Source organism: Petromyzon marinus, unplaced genomic scaffold, assembly GCF_048934315.1.
Source record: "Petromyzon marinus isolate PM22_M1 ecotype Great Lakes invasive population unplaced genomic scaffold, UKy_Petmar_22M1.pri1.0 PM_Scaffold_145, whole genome shotgun sequence".
Taxonomy (NCBI): domain Eukaryota; kingdom Metazoa; phylum Chordata; class Hyperoartia; order Petromyzontiformes; family Petromyzontidae; genus Petromyzon; species Petromyzon marinus.
In genome coordinates, this window is record NW_027423108.1 from 211,868 (window position 1) to 220,917 (window position 9,050).

Here is a 9,050-nt window from a genome sequence, read left to right on the forward strand (position 1 = left end):
CAGTGAGACTCCCACAGGGTCCAGTGTTAATCACTGAGGCTCCCACAGGGTTCAGTGTTAATCAGTGAGACTCCCACAGGGTTCAGTGTTAATCAGTGAGACTCCCACAGGGTTCAGTGTTAATCAGTGAGGCTCCCACAGGGTTCAGTGTTAATCAGTGAGACTCCCACAGGGTTCAGGGATAATCAGTGAGACTCCCACAGGGTTCAATGTTAATCAGTGAGACTCCCACAGGGTTCAGGGATAATCAGTGAGACTCCCACAGGGTTCAGTGTTAATCAGTGAGACTCCCATAGGGTTCACTGTTCATCATTGAGTCTTCCACAGGGTTCAGTGTTAATCAGTGAGACTCCCACAGGGTTCAGTGTTAATCAGTGAGACTCCCATAGGATTTACTGTTAATCAGTGAGACTCCCATAGGGTTCAGTGTTAATCAGTGAGATTCCCATAGGGTTCAGTGTTAATCAGTGAGACTCACATAGGGTTCGGTGTTAATCAGTGAGACTCCCACATGGTCCAGTGTTAATCATTGAGACTCCCACAGGGTTCAGTGTAAATCAGTGAGACTCCCATAGTGTTCAGTGTTAATCACTGAGACTCCCGTATGGTTCAGTGTTAATCAATGAGACTCCCGTAGGGTTCAGTGTTAATCAGTGAGACTCCCATAGGGTTCAGTGTTAATTATTGAGACTCCCACAGGGTTCAGTGTTAATCAATGAGACTCCCACAGGGTTCAGTATTAATCAGTGAGACTCCCATAGGGTTCAGTGTTAATCAGTGAGACTCCCACAGGGTTCAGTATTAATCAGTGAGACTCCCACAGGGTTCTGTGTTAATCACTGAAACTCCGACAGGTTTCAGTGTTAATCAGTGAGACTCCCATACGGTTCAGTGTTAATCAGTGAGACTCGCATAGGGTTCAGTGTTAATCAGTGAGACTCCCACAGGGTTCAGTGTTAATCAGTGAGGCTCCCACAGGGTTCAGTATTAATCAGTGAGACTCCCACAGGGTTCAGTGTTAATCAGTGATACTCCCACAGGGTTCAGTGTTAATCAGTGAGTCTCCCACAGCGTTCAGTGATAATCTGTGAGACTCCCACAGGGTTCAGTGTTAATCAGTGAGACTCCCATAGGGTTCAGTGTTAATCAGTGAGACTCCCATAGGGTTCAGTGTTAATCATTGAGACTCGCATAGGGTTCAGTGTTAATCAGTGAGACTCCCACAGGGTTCAGTGTTAATCAGTGAGACTCCCACAGGGTTCAGTATTAATCAGTGAGACTCCCATAGGGTTCAGTGTTAATCAGTGAGACTCCCACAGGGTTCAGTATTAATCAGTGAGACTCCCACAGGGTTCAGTGTTAATCACTGAAACTCCGACAGGTTTCAGTGTTAATCAGTGAGACTCCCATACGGTTCAGTGTTAATCAGTGAGACTCGCATAGGGTTCAGTGTTAATCAGTGAGACTCCCACAGGGTTCAGTGTTAATCAGTGAGGCTCCCACAGGGTTCAGTGTTAATCAGTGAGACTCCCACAGGGTTCAGTGTTAATCAGTGATACTCCCACAGGGTTCAGTGTTAATCAGTGAGACTCCCACAGCGTTCAGTGTTAATCTGTGAGACTCCCACAGGGTTCAGTGTTAATCAGTGAGACTCCCATAGGGTTCAGTGTTAATCAGTTAGACTCCCACAGGGATCAGTGTTAATCAGTGAGCCTCTCACAGGGTTCAGTGTTAATCAGTGAGACTCCCACAGCGTTCAGTGTTAATCTGTGAGACTCCCACAGCGTTCAGTGTTAATCTGTGAGACTCCCACAGGATTCAGTGTTAATCAGTGAGACTCCCACAGGGTTCAGTGTTAATCATTGAGACTCCCACAGGGTTCAGTGTTAATCAGTGAGACGACCATAGGTTTCAGTGACAATCACTGAGACTCCCATAGGGTTGAGTGTTAATCAGTGAGACTCCCATAGGGTTCAGTGTTAATCAGTGAGGCTCCCACAAGTTTCAGTGTTAATCAGTGAGACTCCCATAGGTTTCAGTGTTAATCATTGAGACTCGCATAGGGTTCAGTGTTAATCAGTGAGACTCCCACAGGGTTCAGTGTTAATCAGTGATACTCCCACAGGGTTCAGTGTTAATCAGTGAGACTCCCACAGCATTCAGTGTTAATCTGTGAGACTCCCACAGGGTTCAGTGTTAATCAGTGAGACTCCCACAGGGTTCAGGGATAATCAGTGAGACCCCCACAGGGTTCAGTGTTAATCAGTGAGACTCCCATAGGGTTCACTGTTCATCATTGAGTCTTCCACAGGGTTCAGTGTTAATCAGTGAGACTCCCACAGGGTTCAGTGTTAATCAGTGAGACTCCCATAGGATTCACTGTTAATCAGTGAGACTCCCATAGGGTTCAGTGTTAATCAGTGAGACTCCCATAGGGTTCAGTGTTAATCAGTGAGACTCCCACAGGGTTCAGTGTTAATCAGTGAGACTCCTACAGAGTTCAGTGTTAATCAGTAAGAATCCCATAGGGTTCAGTGTTAATCAGTGACACTCCCCTATGGTTCGTGTGTTAATCAGTGAGACTCCCACAGGGTTCAGTGTTAATCAGTGAGACTCCCACAGGGTTCAGTGTTAATCAGTGAGACTCCCACAGGGTTCAGTGTTAATCAGTGAGACTCCCACAGGGTCCAGTGTTAATCACTGAGGCTCCCACAGGGTTCAGTGTTAATCAGTGAGACTCCCACAGGGTTCAGTGTTAATCAGTGAGACTCCCACAGGGTTCAGTGTTAATCAGTGAGGCTCCCACAGGGTTCAGTGTTAATCAGTGAGACTCCCACAGGGTTCAGGGATAATCAGTGAGACTCCCACAGGGTTCAGTGTTAATCAGTGAGACTCCCACAGGGTTCAGGGATAATCAGTGAGACTCCCACAGGGTTCAGTGTTAATCAGTGAGACTCCCATAGGGTTCACTGTTCATCATTGAGTCCTCCACAGGGTTCAGTGTTAATCAGTGAGACTCCCACAGGGTTCAGTGTTAATCAGTGAGACTCCCATAGGATTTACTGTTAATCAGTGAGACTCCCATAGGGTTCAGTGTTAATCAGTGAGACTCCCATAGGGTTCAGTGTTAATCAGTGAGACTCCCATAGGGTTCGGTGTTAATCAGTGAGACTCCCACATGGTCCAGTGTTAATCATTGAGACTCCCACAGGGTTCAGTGTAAATCAGTGAGACTCCCATAGTGTTCAGTGTTAATCACTGAGACTCCCGTATGGTTCAGTGTTAATCAATGAGACTCCCGTAGGGTTCAGTGTTAATCAGTGAGACTCCCATAGGGTTCAGTGTTAATTATTGAGACTCCCATAGGGTTCAGTGTTAATCAGTGAGACTCCCATAGGTTTCAGTGTTATTCAGTGAGACTCCCACAGGTATCAGTGTTAATCAATGAGACTCCCACAGGGTTCAGTGTTAATCAGTGAGACTCCCATAGGGTTCAGTGTTAATCAGTGTGACTCCCATAGGGTTCAGTGTTAATAAGTGAGACTCCCACAGGGTTCAGTGTTAATCAGTGAGACTCCCACAGGGTTCAGTATTAATCAGTGAGACTCCCACAGGGTTCAGTGTTAATCACTGAAACTCCGACAGGTTTCAGTGTTAATCAGTGAGACTCCCACAGGGTTCAGTGTTAATCAGTGAGAATCCCACAGGGTTCAGTGTTAATCAGTGAGACTCCCACAGGGTTCAGTGTTAATCACTGAAACTCCGACAGGTTTCAGTGTTAATCAGTGAGACTCCCACAGGGTTCAGTGTTAATCAGTGAGACTCCCACAGGGTTCAGTGTTAATCAGTGAGACTCCCACAGGGTTCAGTGTTAATCAGTGAGACTCCCACAGGGTTCAGTGTTAATCAGTGAGACTCCCACAGGGTTCAGTGTTAATCAGTGAGACTCCCACAGGGTTCAGTGTTAATCAGTGAGACTCCCATAGGGTTCAGTGTTAATCAGTGAGACTCCCACAGGGATCAGTGTTAATCAGTGAGCCTCTCACAGGGTTCAGTGTTAATCAGTGAGACTCCCACAGCGTTCAGTGTTAATCTGTGAGACTCCCACAGCGTTCAGTGTTAATCTGTGAGACTCGCATAGGGTTCAGTGTTAATCAGTGAGACTCCCACAGGGTTCAGTGTTAATCAGTGAGACTTCCACAGGGTTCAGTATTAATCAGTGAGACTCCCATAGGGTTCAGTGTTAATCAGTGAGACTCCCACAGGGTTCAGTATTAATCAGTGAGACTCCCACAGGGTTCAGTGTTAATCACTGAAACTCCGACAGGTTTCAGTGTTAATCAGTGAGACTCCCATACGGTTCAGTGTTAATCAGTGAGACTCGCATAGGGTTCAGTGTTAATCAGTGAGACTCCCACAGGGTTCAGTGTTAATCAGTGAGGCTCCCACAGTGTTCAGTGTTAATCAGTGAGACTCCCATAGGGTTCAGTGTTAATCAGTGAGACTCCCACAGGGTTCAGTGTTAATCAGTGATACTCCCACAGGGTTCAGTGTTAATCAGTGAGACTCCCACAGCGTTCAGTGTTAATCTGTGAGACTCCCACAGGGTTCAGTGTTTATCAGTGAGACTCCCACAGGGTTCAGTGTTAATCAGTGAGGCTCCCACAGGGTTCAGTGTTAATCATTGAGACTCCCACAGGGTTCAGTGTTAATCAGTGAGACGACCATAGGTTTCAGTGACAATCACTGAGACTCCCATAGGGTTGAGTGTTAATCAGTGAGACTCCCATAGGGTTCAGTGTTAATCAGTGAGGCTCCCACAGGGTTCAGTGTTAATCAGTGAGACTCCCACAGAGTTCAGTGTTAATCAGTGAGACTCCCATAGGGTTCAGTGTTAATCAGTGACACTCCCCTATGGTTCGTGTGTTAATCAGTGAGACTCCCCCAGGGTCCGTGTGTTAATCAGTGAGACTCCCACAGGGTTCAGTGTTAATCAGTGAGACTCCCACAGGGTTCAGTGTTAATCAGTGAGCCTCCCACAGGGTTCAGTGTTAATCAGTGAGACTCCCACAGGGTCCAGTGTTAATCACTGAGGCTCCCACAGGGTTCAGTGTTAATCAGTGAGACTCCCACAGGGTTCAGTGTTAATCAGTGAGACTCCCACAGGGTTCAGTGTTAATCAGTGAGGCTCCCACAGGGTTCAGTGTTAATCAGTGAGACTCCCACAGGGTTCAGGGATAATCAGTGAGACTCCCACAGGGTTCAGTGTTAATCAGTGAGACTCCCACAGGGTTCAGGGATAATCAGTGAGACCCCCACAGGGTTCAGTGTTAATCAGTGAGACTCCCATAGGGTTCACTGTTCATCATTGAGTCTTCCACAGGGTTCAGTGTTAATCAGTGAGACTCCCACAGGGTTCAGTGTTAATCAGTGAGACTCCCATAGGATTCACTGTTAATCAGTGAGACTCCCATAGGGTTCAGTGTTAATCAGTGAGACTCCCATAGGGTTCAGTGTTAATCAGTGAGACTCCCACAGGGTTCAGTGTTAATCAGTGAGACTCCCACAGGGTTCAGTGTTAGTCAGTGAGACTCCCACAGGGTTCAGTATTAATCAGTGAGACTCCCACAGGGTTCAGTGTTAATCACTGAAACTCCGACAGGTTTCAGTGTTAATCAGTGAGACTCCCACAGGGTTCAGTTTTAATCAGTGAGACTCCCACAGGGTTCAGTGTTAATCAGTGAGACTCCCACAGGGTTCAGTGTTAATCATTGAGCCTCTCACAGGGTTCAGTGTTAATCAGTGAGACTCCCACAGCGTTCAGTGTTAATCTGTGAGACTCCCACAGCGTTCAGTGTTAATCTGCGAGACTCCCACAGGGTTCAGTGTTAATCAGTGAGACTCCCATAGGGTTCAGTGTTAATCATTGAGACTCGCATAGGGTTCAGTGTTAATCAGTGAGACTCCCACAGGGTTCAGTGTTAATCAGTGAGACTTCCACAGGGTTCAGTATTAATCAGTGAGACTTCCACAGGGTTCAGTATTAATCAGTGAGACTCCCATAGGGTTCAGTGTTAATCAGTGAGACTCCCACAGGGTTCAGTATTAATCAGTGAGACTCCCACAGGGTTCAGTGTTAATCACTGAAACTCCGACAGGTTTCAGTGTTAATCAGTGAGACTCCCATACGGTTCAGTGTTAATCAGTGAGACTCGCATAGGGTTCAGTGTTAATCAGTGAGACTCCCACAGGGTTCAGTGTTAATCAGTGAGGCTCCCACAGTGTTCAGTGTTAATCAGTGAGACTCCCATAGGGTTCAGTGTTAATCAGTGAGACTCCCACAGGGTTCAGTGTTAATCAGTGATACTCCCACAGGGTTCAGTGTTAATCAGTGAGACTCCCACAGCGTTCAGTGTTAATCTGTGAGACTCCCACAGGGTTCAGTGTTTATCAGTGAGACTCCCACAGGGTTCAGTGTTAATCATTGAGACTCCCACAGGGTTCAGTGTTAATCAGTGAGACGACCATAGGTTTCAGTGACAATCACTGAGACTCCCATAGGGTTGAGTGTTAATCAGTGAGACTCCCATAGGGTTCAGTGATAATCAGTGAGGCTCCCACAGGGTTCAGTGTTAATCAGTGAGACTCCCACAGAGTTCAGTGTTAATCAGTGAGATTCCGATAGGGTTCAGTGTTAATCAGTGACACTCCCCTATGGTTCGTGTGTTAATCAGTGAGACTCCCACAGGGTTCAGTGTTAATCAGTGAGACTCCCACAGGGTTCAGTGTTAATCAGTGAGCCTCCCACAGGGTTCAGTGTTAATCAGTGAGACTCCCACAGGGTCCAGTGTTAATCACTGAGACTCCCACAGGGTTCAGTGTTAATCAGTGAGACTCCCACAGGGTTCAGTGTTAATCAGTGAGACTCCCACAGGGTTCAGTGTTAATCAGTGAGGCTCCCACAGGGTTCAGTGTTAATCAGTGAGACTCCCACAGGGTTCAGGGATAATCAGTGAGACTCCCACAGGGTTCAGTGTTAATCAGTGAGACTCCCACAGGGTTCAGGGATAATCAGTGAGACCCCCACAGGGTTCAGTGTTAATCAGTAAGACTCCCATAGGGTTCACTGTTCATCATTGAGTCTTCCACAGGGTTCAGTGTTAATCAGTGAGACTCCCACAGGGTTCAGTGTTAATCAGTGAGACTCCCATAGGATTCACTGTTAATCAGTGAGACTCCCATAGGGTTCAGTGTTAATCAGTGAGACTCCCATAGGGTTCAGTGTTAATCAGTGAGACTCCCACAGGGTTCATTGTTAATCAGTGAGACTCCCACAGGGTTCAGTGTTAATCAGTGAGACTCCCACAGGGTTCAGTATTAATCAGTGAGACTCCCACAGGGTTCAGTGTTAATCACTGAAACTCCGACAGGTTTCAGTGTTAATCAGTGAGACTCCCACAGGGTTCAGTTTTAATCAGTGAGACTCCCACAGGGTTCAGTGTTAATCAGTGAGACTCCCACAGGGTTCAGTGTTAATCAGTGAGCCTCTCACAGGGTTCAGTGTTAATCAGTGAGACTCCCACAGCGTTCAGTGTTAATCTGTGAGACTCCCACAGCGTTCAGTGTTAATCTGTGAGACTCCCACAGGGTTCAGTGTTAATCAGTGAGACTCCCATAGGGTTCAGTGTTAATCATTGAGACTCGCATAGGGTTCAGTGTTAATCAGTGAGACTCCCACAGGGTTCAGTGTTAATCAGTGAGACTTCCACAGGGTTCAGTATTAATCAGTGAGACTCCCATAGGGTTCAGTGTTAATCAGTGAGACTCCCACAGGGTTCAGTATTAATCAGTGAGACTCCCACAGGGTTCAGTGTTAATCACTGAAACTCCGACAGGTTTCAGTGTTAATCAGTGAGACTCCCATATGGTTCAGTGTTAATCAGTGAGACTCGCATAGGGTTCAGTGTTAATCAGTGAGACTCCCACAGGGTTCAGTGTTAATCAGTGAGGCTCCCACAGTGTTCAGTGTTAATCAGTGAGACTCCCATAGGGTTCAGTGTTAATCAGTGAGACTCCCACAGGGTTCAGTGTTAATCAGTGATACTCCCACAGGGTTCAGTGTTAATCAGTGAGACTCCCACAGCGTTCAGTGTTAATCTGTGAGACTCCCACAGGGTTCAGTGTTTATCAGTGAGACTCCCACAGGGTTCAGTGTTAATCATTGAGACTCCTACAGGGTTCAGTGTTAATCAGTGAGACGACCATAGGTTTCAGTGACAATCACTGAGACTCCCATAGGGTTGAGTGTTAATCAGTGAGACTCCCATAGGGTTCAGTGTTAATCAGTGAGGCTCCCACAGGGTTCAGTGTTAATCAGTGAGACTCCCACAGAGTTCAGTGTTAATCAGTGAGACTCCCATAGGATTCACTGTTAATCAGTGAGACTCCCATAGGGTTCAGTGTTAATCAGTGAGACTCCCATAGGGTTCAGTGTTAATCAGTGAGACTCCCACAGGGTTCAGTGTTAATCAGTGAGACTCCCACAGGGTTCAGTGTTAATCAGTGAGACTCCCACAGGGTTCAGTATTAATCAGTGAGACTCCCACAGGGTTCAGTGTTAATCACTGAAACTCCGACAGGTTTCAGTGTTAATCAGTGAGACTCCCACAGGGTTCAGTTTTAATCAGTGAGACTCCCACAGGGTTCAGTGTTAATCAGTGAGACTCCCACAGGGTTCAGTGTTAATCAGTGAGCCTCTCACAGGGTTCAGTGTTAATCAGTGAGACTCCCACAGCGTTCAGTGTTAATCTGTGAGACTCCCACAGCGTTCAGTGTTAATCTGTGAGACTCCCACAGGGTTCAGTGTTAATCAGTGAGACTCCCATAGGGTTCAGTGTTAATCATTGAGACTCGCATAGGGTTCAGTGTTAATCAGTGAGACTCCCACAGGGTTCAGTGTTAATCAGTGAGACTTCCACAGGGTTCAGTATTAATCAGTGAGACTCCCATAGGGTTCAGTGTTAATCAGTGAGACTCCCACAGGGTTCAGT